General features: G+C 41.9%; 1 protein-coding gene across 4 annotated transcripts in view; it reads left to right on the forward strand.

The window, feature by feature from the left end:
* The window catches only part of LOC126473633 (uncharacterized), a 128,517-nt gene that overhangs the window by 31,573 nt on the left and 78,576 nt on the right, over positions 1–18,368 (forward strand). The gene's annotated exons all lie outside the window — the stretch shown is intronic.

Raw genomic sequence — 18,368 nt, forward strand, 5'->3', positions numbered from 1 at the left:
TGGTGACGAAACATGGGTTTACTGTTGTGACGTCGAAACCAAAGCCCAGTCGTCCCAATGGAAAAGCATCCCGGAGAGGCAAGGCCGAACAAAGCACGCCAAGTCCGATCAAATGTCAAAGTTCTGCTGCTCACTGTTTTTTTTTTTTCCAGTCACAGTGGCGCAGTGCATCGTGAATTTTTGCCTCAAGGTCGCACGGTCAATGGGTATTACCTTGACGTCCGGATTTGACGAAAAACAATTCACCGGTTTTGCACCACGATAGTGCACCTGTTCATTCATCGTTGCTTCTGGGAGATTTTTTGGCCAAAAACAACACGACAGTCATTCCTCAGCCACGATATTCACCGGATTTGGTTCCCTGCGACCTTTTTCCTGTTCCCAAAACTGAAGAGACCTATAAAAGGACGAAGATTTTCAACGATTGAGGAAATAAAAACTGCACTGCTGGAAGTACTCAAGGCTGTACCAAAAAGTTCTTATGAGAAGTGCTTCGAGGATTGGAAGAAGCGCTGCCACAAGTGTATTGTATCAAAGGGGATTACTCTGAAGGGGACAGCATGAATACTGATGAATAAATAAGTGTTTTTTCATAAAAATATAAAGTCGCCTTACTTTTTGAACACACCTCGTCTGTCGGTATCGCACTTTCAGGCACTGTAGCCCAACAAACCTAGAAAAACAGGACTATCTTGGATAGATCTATAACGCACTGTAGCACCGAAACCGCATATTTGCGTGATAAGCATGTATAAATACGAAATCCACCAAATACAGCACTACCTATCTGGTCTATGCGGGACTATAACTTCGGAAAATGTGAAAGTGAGATTGCACTGTACGGTGTGCTTTTGTTCTACAGTCTGGGCAGAGGACACGTCATAGCTTCAACCAATCAGAACATAGAATGAGAGTACATTACACGTTATGTAATCAGCCAATCATATCATCTCATTCTCAACGCGCGTACACACAATCGAAAAAAAAAATTGTTAAAACTGAAACACAAATAAAGTGGATAGTCCAGTGTACTGTACAAAACGTACAGTACCTAGCAAAATGCTGCTGTAACATACCCGTAATGTCGAGGAAACTGAAGGCGTCGGTTTCCCCAAAAAGGCAGTGAGTTGTAGTCGCGACTTGTGCTTGCAACATTCTTCAAAAGACTTCCTGTTTCTTAATTCCGCTGGAAGGGTAAATTGTACCCGCTTCAACAGAAAAGTGATGTAATATTTATTTTTGGTTATTTACTCGACAGAACATACACTCAGCTAGGTAACCCTGGAAATATTTGGTCTCTCTGTCGTTTTGTGGAATGGCACCTCTGGAGTCCCACTTCATTCTCTCCACGTTCTGTGTGTGGACGGAACGCTCTTACGTATCTGTAAAGTTCAGACTATGGTTCACTCTGACCTGCTGAAAACCTACAGTGCCGACTAGAGTGTTGTATTAACTGAAGCAGTCACTAACGATCGTCGTTCCAGAGAGGATCTTTCCTTTTATTATTCTGAACCACTCTTACTTCATCAGAAATTCAGTGGGCTCAAGGAAGCGTTTTTTAGCTCGGCCCTCCCTGAATTCCACCGACAGTTTCCTGAGATTTCACGGCCATTGGTGAGTCCTTTTTCGAAGTTTCACTGCGCCAAGTCACAACCAGACTGTTGTATTCCAACTGTACGTAGACCTCTGGCTACACGCTACAGATCAGTCTGTCACCAAAGCCAGATTTTTGCTGCCGATTCAAGCTGTGATCATATGCCCCGGCTTAACAATAGTACAGGAAATCGCGAGAAATTCGGAAAATACAGCCAAAAAGAGCTTAATCGCGCCCCTGCAAATCGCGACCTATTCGTAGAACAGCCAAGTACGTGTAACAACAAAAAATACAAAAGTCACAGCTTCACTGCCAGTAATGAACCCAAGATCACTGAACCCTCCTAGAATTGACGGTTGCAGTTGGCACCAACGTGTTTCCCGTCAACACTCTTTTAGCAGTACGATCGTCAGTATACGGTGTAAAACAGGACATTTTGTATGTAACAAACCGATGGAGACCTTATAATTGTAATTAATTAGTGCGTAAACTATAAATTATGAGTTCCTTCGAATAAAATAAGAATAGTAAAATTTAAGATGGTTAGTAGTAATGTCCGTCGAGCAGTCTAAGGCGCTACAGTCATGGACTGTTCGGCTGGTCCCGGCGGAGGTCCGAGTCCTCCCTCGGGCATGGGTGTGTGTGTTTGTCCTTAGGATAATTTAGGTTAAGCAGTGTGTAAGCTTAGGGACTGATGACCTTAGCAGTTAAGCCCCATAAGATTTCACACACATTTGAACGTTTTAGTAATGTCAGTGTCATGTGTCCCACTCCCCCCCCCCCCTCGTCACCATCCCCCTTTAATGTTCTAGGATTAAGTTCTGTTATTATGTCCAAGCCGTGACACACCCTCGGGAATCGCGAAATCAAAATCATTATACAGGGTGCGTCAAAAAACTGTATACACACTTTGAAGCGTCATAGAAAATTTATTTCCCGGCCTACAATGTTAAATTTCTGAAAACTTAAAGTCCAATTGGAAAAATAAATGTACTTTTGCAAATGTGATTAATGTTCAAACTAGTGGCCTTCAGCATCAATACATTTCTGAGTACGAGTCACCACTGACTCCGTACATTGTACCAAAGTGTCCAAAGAGATTTCTGCGCACACCGCCTGAATCTCATTCCAAAGTGTGTCCAGGTTACTTGGTTTACGTTTGTACACCTCATCTTTTACTGTGTCCCGTAAGAAGGAATCCAGCGGCGTGAGGTGTGGAGAGCGTGCAGGAAACTGGATTGGTCCCCTGCGTCCTATCCACTGGCCTGGCACATCGTGATCCAGGTATGCTCGTACGTCCCTATGATAGTGCGGCGGGGCGCCATCTTGTTGGAAATAAAACTCATCATTACCGTATAATGCACGAATGGCAGGGAACATGGAGTCAGCAAGCATTGTTAGGTACGTTTCTCCAGTAACAGTACCTTCAAAGTGGAAAGGCCCAATGAGTCCCCTTGCAGACACACATTTACACCAGGCAAATTCACAGCCTTTTCAACTGTAATGTAACGATTATCTTCAGCCCAGTACACGCAACTGTGGCTATTGACAGCTCCATTGAGTTTGTATTGGACTTCATCCGACCAAATTATGCTACCCATAAATCCCGGTTCACGTCTCACCATCTCCTGAACCCATCACAAAATTCTAACCTTCTATCTGGATCGTCGTCACTTAGCTGTTGCAGCAGCCTCGGAATGTACACACGAAACTTGCCTTTCTTCAGAATGCGTTGCACACTACCAGCACTTACATTACTCTCACGTGCCGCTTGCCTCGAAGAGTTTTGAGGTGAACGCTGAAACAGTTGCGAGACCGCAGTTGTGGGGAATCATCACTTGTAGCTGTACGAGGTCGCCCTGATCCACCTTTATGCACATCACACACTGTTCCACGAATTTCGAATTTCTCTCGTAGACGTGTAATTCTTAACCTTGGAGGTGGTTCTGTACCATAGTCACTTCTCCACTGTCTTCGAACCGCAGCTACATTCTCAAACTTCCAGTACCACTTAATTATCTGCTTCCGCGCTTCGAAGCTCAAACGCACGTCCGCCATGTTGCAGGTAGTTCCTGGCCACTGCTGCCACCTGTTGAAGAAACATAACATTACTTTCTCACATATATTAAACCTTGTAGAACGGGAAATAAATTCACTATAACAGTTCAAAGTGTGTATACATTTTGTTGACGCACCCTGTATATTCGGGATGGGAAAGATTTCTACATACAAGAGTAGCAATGTGATTGCTTCATTGGTGACCGTTTCACATGTCGTCTTATACATTTTGTTGACGCACCCTGTATATTCGGGATGAAAAAGATTTCTACATACAAGAGTAGCAATGTGATTGCTTCATTGGTGACCGTTTCACATGTCGTCTTATACATTTTTTTGACGCACCCTGTATATTCAGGATGAAAAAGATTTCTACATACAAGAGTAGCAATGTGATTGCTTCGTTGGTGACCGTTTAACATGTCTTCTTACGTCCCAGGCTAAACACATGACGGAAAAAAGCGGAACCAAAATTATATAAGAAGCCATAGCTCTAGTTATTTCTGTAGCTGCTGTATGTGTATTAATTTGTGTGTGCGGGCGAGACGAAACAGTCACTTTGCCATTGCCTGGTCGGTTCACGTCTTCTGTGCTCGCTGTAATTGGCCAACTGGATCACGTGTCCTGTGCTCAGATTGCGTCAACAAAGCCACATCGTCCAGGCAATCTAGACGCCACGCTTTGCGATGCTGTTGTGCCGTACTGATGGATTTACTTGCTCATCGCGCAAATGTGCGGTTTCAGCGCTGCAGCGCATTGAAGGCCAATCCGAGAGACGTCATTGTCTTTTCGGCGTGTTGTGCTACAATGCCTCAAAATCCGATACGGGCTTGCTTGGCAAATCCGTAGTCAGATAACGATTTTGTCAAACACATTTGATCGTTTGCGGGGGCCTTAGCCGCGACATTCTGGTCTTGCACTCGACTGAAAAAACCGACCGAAAGAAAAAATCGACGGGTAAAATATTCAAATGTGTGTGAAATCTTATGGGACTCAACTGCTAAGGTCATCAGTCCCCAAGCTTACACACTACTTAAGCTAAATTATCCTAAGGACAAACACACACACACCCATGCCCGAGGGAGGACCCGAATCTCCGCCGGGACCAGCTGCACAGTCCATGACTGCAGCGCCTTCGACCGATCGGCTAATCCAGCGCGGCCGACTGGCAAAGTGGTGGTTAAAACCAGTAGATTGTCCCATCACGAATTCCATAATGTTTGAAGTGAAGTGCGGTGTCATACCTTACGTAAATGGTGCCTAGGGTGTTTTGTTTGTATGTTTCAATTCTAGTTGTTGTTTATAATATGTTGTCACCGATATTTCCTGGCAGATCTAAACTGTGGATCAAGTCGTGACTGCAACCTGAGACCTCCACTTTCTTCGAGCAGGTGTTGTGCTTGCTGAGCTATCCGAGCGTGACTCGCGACTCGCGACTTGCCTTCACAGCTTCAGTTCCGGTAGTAGCTCTTTACCTGTGTACCTCGCGTTGTTCATTTCGTGTGGGTGGTGGCTCAGATTAGTACGTTTACTGTGGTAGAGTCACCAAAGTATCCCCAATAGCTGACAGCACTGTTGGCAGCTTTCAGTTGTAGAGTGCCAACAGGTGCAGGTGAGACAATAATCGACTACAGAGGTGTGGCGTCGTTGGCGGGGAGAGGTAGCCTATAGGGAACGCGTTAAGTGACTGCTCGAAGTACTGGGTGATCAAAAAGTCGGTATAAATTTGAAACTTAATAAACCACGGAATAATGTAGATAGAGAGGTAAAAATTGACACACATGCTTGGAATGACATAGGGTTTCATTAGAACAAAAAAAAACGAAGTTCACAAAATGTCCGACACATGGCGCTGGACAGCGAAACGTCAGTGACTGCGCATGACAATCGTGTATAAAAGGAGCTGTAATGAGAGTCTGAGAATCTGATGCGCCAGCAGTCGCAGCATGTTGACGTTACCTGAAAAGGCACTTTTAGTGAAGCTGTATTATCAGAACGGGGAATGTGCTAGTTCAGCGTTACGATCCTATCGCCATAGGAAGGGGATTCGAAAGGGCACCTGTTACCTGGCGATTTAGTGAAGCGGAGGGCATTTGCGGTGTGGGCGTTTCAAAAGATGCCGGAAGATGACGATTGGTTGAGTTACTAAAATGTAGACTTTCACGGCCGGAAATATCATGACCAGTATAATTATTCGTTTAGAGGAGACGCAAGTACTAGCGGCCACAAGCGGGTATTACGAAAGGCTCTACAGGGAGGCAATCGAAATCGCTAAACACCCAAATAATTTCAACCGAAAGGAGGAGGGCGTGAAATTAAACGGTATATGGATGCCGGTGTTGAGGAAGATGTGTACCACCCGTCCACTACTGGGTGATGGCAACGGCGACGGACAGCGGCCAATTGCACTGACGTTTCCAAAACACGTGACGTCACGCCGCGGCGCGGGAGCGCGCGGACACGGAATTTAGCGGCAGTCAGTAGCGAGCCAGCGGGTGTGTTGGACCTTCCATCGAGCTACGGACCAAAAATGGTTCAGATGGCTCTGAGCACTGTGGGACTTAACATCTGTGGTCATCAGTCCCCTAGAACTTAGAACTACTTAAACCTAACTAACCTAAGGACATCACACACATCCAAGCCCGAGGCAGGATTCGAACCTGCGACCGTAGCGGTCACGGGGTTCCAGACTGAAGCGCCTAGAACCGCACGGCCACACCGGCCGGCCAGCTACGGACCCCCTTGAAGATGTCTCCCGCAGTCGGAGACGAAACGTTGGGAATCGACACAGAATTCATCAACCGACCACGGCATAACATCCCGGATAATTATAATGGACATGATTGGTTGAGTAACGTGTTGTGGACCGACGAAGCTCATTTCACGCTCCGAGGGTCTGTCAATGCCCACAACTGCAGAATTTGGGCTACCGAAAATCCTAGAAGTGTCGTGGAAACTCCATTGCACGACGAGAAAGTCACGGTATGGGTTGGATTTACCACATCTAACATTATCGGGCTTTTTTTCTTCGAGGATATGCGTGATTCTGGTTTTGAAACTGCTACCGTGACGGGTGAGAGGTACGCCGATATGTTACAGAATCGCATCATTCCCAGCCTGGCTGATAAACACCTGAAGAACGTACGATGTTTATACAGGATGGCGCTCCACCCCATATTGCTAGACGCGTGAAAGATCTCTTGCGCGCGTGGTTTGGTGATGATCGTGTGCTCAGCCGCCACTTTCGTCATGCTTGGCCTCCCAGGTCCCCAGACCTCAGTCCGTGCGATTATTGGCTTTGGGGTTACCCGAAGTCGCAAGTGTGTCGTGATCGACCGACATCTCTAGGGATGCTGAAAGACAACATCCGACGCCAATGCCTCACCATAAATCCAGACATGCTTTACAGTGCTGTTCACAACTTTATTGCCGGCCGAAGTGGCCGTGCGGTTAAAGGCGCTGCAGTCTGGAACCGCAAGACCGCTACGGTCGCAGGTTCGAATCCTGCCTCGGGCATGGATGTTTGTGATGTCCTTAGGTTAGTTAGGTTTAACTAGTTCTAAGTTCTAGGGGACTAATGACCTCAGCAGTTGAGTCCCATAGTGCTCAGAGCCATTTTTTGAACAACTTTATTCCTCGACTACAGCTATTGTTGAGGAATGATGGTGAACATATTGACCATTTCCTATAAAGAACATCATCTTTGCTTTTTCTTATTTTGTTATGCTAATTATTGCTATTCTGATCAGATGAAGCGCCATCTGTCGGAAATTTTTTGAACTTTTGTATTTTTTTGGTTCTAATAAAACCCCATGGCATTCCAAGCATGTGTGTCAATTTGTACCTCCCTATCTACATTATTCCGTGATGTATTCAGTTTCAAATTTATTATAGACTTTTTGATCACCCGGTAGATGCGCGAAGCAGCTGAGGCGAGCTCTTAGCAGCTGTAGAGCCAAAACATTATGACCACCTGCTTAATAGCGTGTTTGTCTGTCTGTGGAATGCAGTACATCACTGATTCTGCGTGCCAGGGTCCGACAGCTTATTGGTAGGTTTGTGGCTGTAGATGTTCATGCACAGGTCACGTGATTCGCACAAATAATGGGCTGCAGATTTGTGTGCGCGGTGGTGGTGCCTAATAGTGACAAAAACACGTAGGATTTCCATCACGCGAATTTGGTCAGCGAGACATTAATGTGAGCTATAATGCTCCTCAAATTCCTGTTCCACGGTTCTGGCTCCGAGATGCGGACAACTATACTGCAGAAAGATAACACCGCCATTGGGGAAGACATCTAGCGTGAAGGGATGCAGGTGGTTTGCATTTGTCAGAGTGCCTTTGATTACTGCCACAGGTGCTGAGCAAACGCGGGAGAATGTCTCCCAGAGCATAACGCTGGTCCTACCAGCCCGCGTCCGTGGTGCGCTGCACATTCTGAGCCGCCGTTCACCTCGATGGCGGCATTTGTGGACATGACCGTTGTTTACCAAAAATGTGATTCACCCGAAGAGCTGACACGTTTCATCGATCGTCAGTCGAACCCCGACGGTCCCGCGGCCACTGCACATGTGCACTACTGGCCTTTAAAATAGCTACACCACGAAGATGGCGTGCTACAGACGCGAAATTTAACCGACAGGAAGAAGATGCTGTGATATGCAAATGATGAGCTTTGCAGAGCATTCACACAAGGCTGGCGCCGGTGGCGACACCTACAACGAGCTGGCATGAAGAAAGTTTCCAACCAATTTCTCATACACAAACAGCAGTTGACCGGCGTTGCCTGGTGAAACGTTGTTGTGATGCCTCGAGTAAGGAGGAGAAATGCGTACCATCACGTTTCCGACTTTGATAAAGGTCGGATTGTAGCCTATCGCGATTGTGGTTTATCGTATCACGACATTGCTGCTCGCATTGGTCGAGATCCGATCACTGTTAGCAGAATAAGGAATCGGTGGGTTCAGGAGGGTAATACAGAACGCCGTGATAGATCCCAACGGCCTCGTATCACTAGCAGTCGAGATGACAGGCATCTTATCCACATGGCTGTAACTGAGTCAACAGTTGGGGAAGTTTGGAAGACAACAACCATCTGCACGAATAGTTCGACGACGTTTGCAGCAGGATGGACTATCAGCTCGGAGACCGTGGCTGCAGTTACCCTTGACATTGCATCACAGACAGGAGCGCCTGCGATGGTGTACTCAACGACGAACCTGGGTGCACGAATGGCAAAACGTCATTTTTTCGGATGGATCCAGGTTCTGTTTACAGCATCATGATGGTCGCATCCGTGTTTGGCGACATTGCGGTGAATGCACATTGGAAGCGTGTATTCGTCATCGCCATACTGGCGTATCACCCGGCGTGATGGTATGGGGTGCCATTGGTTACACGTCTCGGTCACCTCTTGTTCGGATTGACGGCACTTTGAACAGTGGACGTTACATTTCAGATGTGTTACGACCGGTGGCTCTACCCTCCATTCGATCCCTGCGAAACCCTACATTTCAGCAGGATAATGCACGACCGCATGTAGCAGGTCCTGTACGGGCCTTTCTGGATACAAAAAATGTTCAACTGCTGCCCTGGCCAGCACATTCTCCAGATCTCTCACCTATTGAAAACGTGTGGTCAGTGGTGGCCGAGCAAGTGGCTCATCACAATATGCCAGTCACTACTCTTAATGAACTGAACTGTATCGTGTTGAAGCTGCATGGGCACCTGTACCTGTACACGCTATTCAAGCTGTGTTTCACTCAATGCCCAGGCGTATCAAGGCCGTTATTACGGCCAGAAGTGGTTCTTCTGGGTATTGATTTCTCAGGATCTATGCACCGAAATTGCGTGAAAATGTAATCACATCTCAGTTCTAGTACAATATATTTGTCCAATGAATACCAGTTTATCATATGTATTTCTTCTTGGTGTAGCAATTTTAATGGCCAGTAGTGTAATTGACAATGTTGTCGGGTTAAAGTGCGAACACGTACGGATGGTCTGCTGCGTAACATCGTGATCGATAATGTACGATGAAACACTCGTGTGTGCACCGACATTGTGCTCGTTTGGCCGAGACGCCACAGCTCACCACCTATCCTGCCCACGTTCTCTGATGAGTAGTGGATGTCCAACCGTTTAGTGCCTAGTGCTAGTTTCACTGTCCTTCTACCTCTTTCTGTAGATGCTCGAGACAGTGGCGTGTAAACATTTGATCAGCTTATCCATTTTCGAGATACTCTTTCACAGACACTGCGTAGTAGTAATCTACCCTTTATCAGAGTCACTTATCTGAATGGCTTTCCCCATTTGCAACTCGTATCTTCTCTACGTGTCTGCCCCACTTGTATACTTTTGTTACCACATCGTATGCCCACAACGCCACCAGGCAGCAACGGATGTCGCGGTGGTCAGTGGTCGTAATCGTTTGACTCGTAAGTGTTGTAGGAACAGTGGAGGTGACAATCCGTTGGCAGCAATGATCTCATGGACGGGGTTGCCGTGACGAACTGTGCTGTAATGTAGCGGAGGTCTGGGTTATGTCGGAAGCCGATTGTTCGTCCGAGTTAGCGAACCTGTCGAATGTCTCGCCAGAAAATTCTGTTTCTGTTAAATAATATAATAATATAATAATAATAATAATAATAATAATAATAATAATAATAATAATAATAATAAACCCCGTGGAGGCCCGGGAAAAGAATAGGCCTCCGGTATGTTCTGCCAGTCGTAAAAGGCGACGAAAAGAACAAACCACTAATAGGGCTAACCCCCCTTTTAGTGTGATTACTTGGTTCAGGACAGAACTAAAGAAGCCTCGGACAAGCGCCGTCATGGTCGGGGACGACGCTTGAACCCTATGCCCGCCCACAATGGTAACAACACTGCTAGCCAACTGGAAAATGATTTAAATCCAAATAGAGGTGTTTTGCAGGATATGCTTCCTGCAACCACCCTAGAAGGAAAACAAAGACAGAGGATGAGATGGTCAGATGAAGTTAATCGACACCTCATGTTCTGTTATTACCAAGCAACAAACCTAGGAACCAATACAACTGGATACAGATCACAAGTATACACAACATTTATTACCAGATACCCGGAATTAAAATTTTTAACAGAACAACGACTAGCTGATCAGATCCGTGTAATAATAAAAAATAACAGGATACCCCAGTCAGAATTAGAAAACATCAAACAACAAGTACAAGAAATACTGGAACAAAATAATGTGCAATCAGAAGAAGAAGAAAATACAGTAATGGACTCAAACATCCCAGAGCAAACAAACAAAGACCAACACGCATCAATTAAACAATCAGAGGAAAACGAAATCTTAAGACAGCCACCAGAACAAGCACAAATAGAACACGAAGAGACACACGTGTTAGATATAGAAGAGAAATTTCAGCTGACATATATAGAATACAAAGACACAAATACAGACATCAGACCATTCTTGCATAGACCGCCAAATAACCCACAAGTCGAAACAACAATAAAAACTATCAATACAATCATACACAACAAAATAAATGAAAATACAACTATGGAAGAATTACAACTACTGGTTTATATAGGAGCACTCACTACACTAAATATACACACTAGGCAGAGATCAGAATAAACCAATACACAGAAGAAACCCACAAAACCAGCATGGCAACACAGGCTACAGATCAGAATAGAAAAACTGAGAAAAGACATCGGACAGCTAACACAATTTATAAGAAATGAAATATCAGACAAAAAACGAAAAAGGTTAGGTAAAATCTCACAACAAGAAGCAATAGAGCAATTAGATGAAAAGAAGCAGAAATTACAAGCATTGGCCAAACGACTTAGAAGATACAAAAAAAGTGAAAATAGAAGGAAACAAAACCAAACATTCAACACAAACCAAAAGAGATTTTACCAAACAATAGACAACACACACATTAAAACAGACAATCCACCAAACATAACAGACATGGAAAACTTCTGGAGCAACATATGGTCAAACCCGGTACAACATAACAGGCATGCACGGTGGATACAAGCAGAAACAGACACATACAAGATGATACCACAAATGCCTGAAGTCATAATTTTGCAACATGAAGTCACCCGAGCAATTAATTCTACACACAATTGGAAATCCCCTGGAAATGATAAAATAGCAAATTACTGGCTAAAGAAGTTCACCTCAACACATTCACATCTAACTAAATTATTTAACAGTTACATTGCAGACCCATACACATTCCCTGATACACTTGCACATGGAATAACCTATCTGAAACCTAAAGATCAAGCAGACACAGCAAACCCAGCTAAATATCGCCCCGTAACATGCCTACCAACAATCTACAAAATATTAACTTCAGTCATTAAAGAGAAATTAATGACACATACAACACAGAACAAAATTATAAATGAAGAACAAAAAGGCTGCTGCAAAGGAGCACGAGGATGTAAAGAGCAACTGATAATAGATACAGAGGTGACATATCAAGCTAAAACTAAACAAAGGTCGCTACACTATGCATACATTGATTACCAAAAAGCCTTTGATAGTGTACCCCACTCATGGTTACTACAGATATTGGAAATATACAAAGTAGATCCTAAATTGATACAGTTTCTAAACATAGTAATGAAAAACTGGAAAACCACACTTAATATTCAAACAAATTCAGATAACATCACATCACAGCCAATACAGATTAAGCGTGGAATATACCAAGGAGACTCATTAAGTCCTTTCTGGTTCTGTCTTGCTCTGAATCCACTATCCAACATGCTAAATAATACAAATTATGGATATAATATTACTGGAACATACCCACACAAAATCACACATTTGCTATATATGGATGATCTAAAACTACTGGCAGCAACTAATCAGCAACTCAACCAATTACTAAAGATAACAGAAGTATTCAGCAATGATATAAATATGGCTTTTGGAACAGACAAATGTAAGAAAAAAAAATTGCATAGTCAAGGGAAAACACACTAAACAAGAAGATTACATATTGAATAACCACAGTGACTCCATAGAAGCGATGGAAAAAACAGATGCCTATAAATATCTAGGATACAGACAGAAAATAGGAATAGATAATACAAATATTAAAGAAGAACTAAAAGAAAAATATAGACAAAGGCTAACAAAAATACTGAAAACAGAATTGACAGCAAGAAACAAGACAAAAGCTATAAATACTTATGCTATACCAATATTGACCTACTCATTTTGAGTAGTGAAATGGAGTAACACAGACCTAGAAGCACTCAATACACTTACACGTTCACAATGCCACAAATATAGAATACATCACATACATTCAGCAACAGAAAGATTCACATTAAGCAGAAAGGAAGGAGGACGGGGATTCATTGACATAAAAAACCTACATTATGGACAGGTAGACAATTTAAGAAAATTCTTTCTAGAACGAGCAGAAACTAGCAAAATACACAAAGCAATCACTCATATAAATACATCGGCTACACCACTGCAATTTCATAACCACCTTTACAACCCTTTAGATCATGTAACATCAGCAGATACGAAGAAAGTAAATTGGAAAAAGAAAACACTACATGGCAAGCACCCGTATCATCTAACACAGCCACACATCGATCAAGACGCATCCAACACATGGCTAAGAAAAGGCAATATATACAGTGAGACGGAAGGATTCATGATTGCAATACAGGATCAAACAATAAACACCAGATATTACAGCAAGCATATTATTAAAGATCCCAATACCACAACAGATAAATGCAGACTTTGCAAACAACAAATAGAAACAGTAGATCACATTACAAGCGGATGTACAATACTAGCAAATACAGAATACCCCAGAAGACATGACAATGTAGCAAAAATAATACATCAACAACTTGCCATACAACATGAACTAATAAAACAACATGTTCCCACATACAAGTATGCACCACAAAATGTACTGGAGAATGATGAATACAAATTATACTGGAACAGAACCATTATAACAGATAAAACAACACCACATAACAAACCTGACATCATACTCACCAATAAAAAGAAGAAATTAACACAACTAATTGAAATATCCATACCCAATACAACAAATATACAAAAGAAAACAGGAGAAAAAATTGAAAAATACATCCAACTGGCTGAGGAAGTCAAGGACATGTGGCATCAGAATAAAGTTGACATCATACCAATCATACTATCAACTACAGGAGTCATACTACACAATATCCACCATTACATCAATACAATACAGCTACATCCAAACTTATATATACAATTACAGAAATCCGTAATTATTGATACATGTTCAATTACCCGAAAGTTCCTAAATGCAATATAACATATACCGTACAGTTAAAAGGAAGCGACGCTTGATCAAGGTCCGCGTCACGTCCCATTTTTAACCAGACTTAATGTCTGAGAAAGTAAAGAAATAATAATAATAGTATCACATCACAGCCAAGGCAGATTAAGCGTGGAATATATCAAGCAAACGCATTAAGTCCTTTCTGGTTCTGCCTTGCTCTGAACCCACTATCCAACATGCTAAATAATACAAATTATGGATATAATATTACTAGAACATACCAACACAAAATCATACATTTGCTATACATGGATGATCTAAAACTACTGGCAGCAACAAATCAACAACTCAACCAATTACTAAAGATAACAGAAGTATTCAGCAATGATATAAATATGGAACAGATAAATGTAAGAAAAATAGCATAGTCAAGGGAAAACACACTAAACAAGAAGATTACTTATTGGATAACCACAGTGACTGCATAGAAGTGATGGAAAAAACAGATGCCTATAAATATCTAAGATACAGGCAAAAAATAGGAATAGATAATACAAATATTAAAGAAGAACTAAAAGAAAAATATAGACAAAGGCTAACAAAAATACTGAAAACAGAATTGACAGCAAGAAACAAGACAAAAGCTATAAATACTTATGCTATACCAATATCTACCTACTCATTTGCAGTAGTGAAATGGAGTAACACAGACCTAGAAGCACTCAATACACTTACACGATCACAATGCCACAAATATAGAATACATCACGTACATTCAGCAACAGAAAGATTCACATTAAGCAGAACGAAAGGAGGAAGGGGATTTATCGACATAATAAACCTACATTATGGACAGGTAGACAATTTAAGAAAATTCTTTATAGAACGAGCAGAAACTAGCAACATACACAAAGCAATCACTCATATAAATACATCAGCTACACCTTTGCAATTTCATAACCACTTCTACAATCCTTTAGATCACATAACATCAACAGATACAAAGAAAGTAAATTGGAAAAATAAATCACTATATGGCAAGCACCTGTATCATCTAACACAGCCACACATTGATCAAGACGCATCCGACACTTGACTAAGAAAAGGCAATATATACACAAACAATAAACACCAGATATTACAGCAAGCATATATTAAAGATCCCAATACCACAACAGATAAATGCAGACTTTGCAAACAACAAATAGAAACAGTAGATCACATCACAAGTGGATGTACAATACTAGCAAATATAGAATACACCAGAAGACATGACAATGTAGCAAAAATAATACATCAACAACTTGCCATACAACATAAACTAATAAAACAACACGTTCCCACATACAAGTATGCACCACAAAATGTACTGGTGAATGATGAATACAAATTATACTGGAACAGAACCATTATAACAGATAAAACAACACCACATAACAAACCTGACACATACTCACCAATAAAAAGAAGAAATTAACACAACTAATCGAAATATCCATACCCAATACAACAAATATACAGAAGAAAACAGGAGAAAAAATTGAAAATTAGATCCAACTGGCTGAGGAAGTCAAGGACATGTGGCATCAGGATAAAGTTGACATTATACCAATTATACATCAACTACAGGAGTCATACCACACAATATCCACCAGTACATCAACGCAATACAGCTGCATCCAAACTTATATATAGAACTACAGAAATCTGTAATTATTGATGTTCAATTACCCGAACGTTCCTAAATGCAATGTAACATATACCGTACAGTTAAAAGGAAGTCACGCTTGATCGAGGTCCGTGTCACTTTCCATTTTTAACCAGATATAACATCTGAGAAAGGATAGAAATAATAATAGCTTTATTCAACATTGAATGGTACACTGCACACGTACAAAGAAACAGTAATGATTAAAGTTATTTGTACAATACACAAGACACATTCTTCTGAATACATCATTAATTTACAACAAAATTACAATAAGATGTTTACTGATTTCTATTCACATAATTTCGCGAAGCATTTGTTGTTCTTCATGTAAGTAAGTATGGTACTCTTCTAATGTGTAGAAAGGGTGTTTTACTAAAAGTTTCTTAAGCTGGTGTTTCAATTTAACTGTAGGAAGAGCCATGACTGCACTAGGCAGTGCATTAGCCAATTTTATACCTGCGTACTGAGGCCCCTTTCGTAAAGTGCTGTTCTGTGGGTGCCAATGTAAAAACTTTATTTCTAGTATTGTACTGGTCGAAATCTGAATAAGTGTTCGGGTGCAGTCTTTTCAGAAGCAATATGGCTTTTAGAATGTATGTGTTTACAACACTTAACACCTCAGTTTTTGGAAACAAGTTGCGACAAGATTTCCTATATTTTGCTCCACAGATTATTCTCACACCCCTTTTTTGAAGAATGAGTTTGGTTGTTGCCCCCGAAATTTCAATACTGTAGTTCAAGTGAGAGGAGAAAAGAGCACGGTATGCAGTCCATAGGACTACAGTGTCTCTACAGAACTTGCTAATAGTACTGATTGCAAATATATTTTTTGACAACTTAGTTGTTAGGGAGTCAATATGTGTGTCCCATTTCAGGTTGCTTTGGGTTGTTACGCCAAGGAATTTTGCACTAGACTCTTTCTTTACCAATTCGTTGACAATGTATAATTTAATTTCATTATTCAAACTACTTTTGTTAAACTCCATCAAACATGTTTTACTGGTGCTTACATTTAAGTGGCTTTCATTAAAAAACTGAACAATTTCTTTTGTCACATTATTACACTTGGCCTCTAGTTCATTACACAACTCCTTTTTACACACAATGGACGTGTCATCGGCATACAAAACAATTTTTGAATTTATAGTACAGTATTTAATATCATTTACATAGATAAAGAACAGAAGGGGGCCCAACACTGAGCCCTGGGGCACGCCATATTTTATGCAAGCGATCTCTGATTTGTAGACACCACTTTCCGTTTTAAGCAGAACAAACTGTTTTCTAATGCTCACATAACACTTTATTAGGTCATAAGCAGCGCCTCTAATGCCCATGTTCTGTAGCTTGTCTAATAGGATGTCAACATTCACACAATCAAAGGCTTTTTCTAGGTCTAGGTATGAAATTTGTAGTGACAGACTGACCAGTAGTGTAACCTGAGCCCTAAGTTAGATTGGAAGATGATAGTCTGATTGTGCGTTGGCAAAGCCAATGAATGTGATGGCTTTCTTTTTGTTTAGGCTACTGTATTGTGCATTCCAGAGTTAAATTTATGTCGCTGGTGAAGACACTATTTTCTTACAGTGGCTATATTTTCAGATTTTCAGTACATCTACATCTACACCCATACTCCGCAAGCCACCTGACGGTGTGTGGCGGAGGGTACCTTGAGCACCTCTATCGGTTCTCCCTTCTATTCCAGTCCCGTATTTGCGGAAAGAAAGATTGTCGGTATGCCTCTGTGTGGGCTCTAATCTCTCTCATTTTCTCCTCACGGTCTCTTCGCGAGATATACGTTGGGGGGAGCAATGTACTGCTCGACTCCTCGATGAAGGTATGTTCTCGAAACTTCGACAAAAACCCGTACCGAGCTACTGAGCGTCTCTCTTGCAGAGTCTTCCACTGGAGTTTATCCATCATCTCCGTAATGTTTCCGCAATCACTAAATGATCCTGTAACGAGGTGTGCTGCTTTCCGTTGGATCTTCTCTCTCTCTTCTATCAACCCTATCTGGTTCGGATCCCACAATGTTGAGCAATATTCAAGCAGTGGACAAACAAGTTTACTGTAACCTACTTCCTTTGTTTTCGGACTGCATTTCCTTAGAATTCTTCATGTGAATGTCAGTCTGGCATCTGCTTTACCAACGAACAATTTTACATGATCATTCCATTTTAGATCACTGCTAATGCCTATTCCCAGAAAATTTATGGAATTAACTGCTTCCATTTGCCGACCTGCTATATTGTATCTAAATGATAAAGGATATTTCTTCCTATGTATTCGCAGCACATTACACTTGTCTACACTGAGATTCAGTTGCCATTCCCTGCACCATGTGTCAATTCATTGCAGATCCTCCTGCATTTCAGTACAATTTTCCTTTGTTACAACCTCTCGATGTACCACAGCATCATCCGCAAAAAGCCTCGGTGAACTTCCGATGTTATCCACAAGGTCATTTATATATATTGTGAATAGCAACGGTGCTACGACACTCCATTGCGGCACACCTGAAATCACTTTTACTTCGGAAGACTTCTCTCCATTGAGAATGACATGCTGCTCTCTGCTATCTAGGAACTCTTCAATCCAATCAGACAATTGGTCTGATAGTCCATATGCCCTTACTTTGACTGTGGGGAACTGTATCGAACGCCTTGCGGAAGTCAAGAAACA

This window comes from Schistocerca serialis, chromosome 4, assembly GCF_023864345.2.
Source record: "Schistocerca serialis cubense isolate TAMUIC-IGC-003099 chromosome 4, iqSchSeri2.2, whole genome shotgun sequence".
Taxonomy (NCBI): Eukaryota; Metazoa; Arthropoda; class Insecta; order Orthoptera; family Acrididae; genus Schistocerca; species Schistocerca serialis.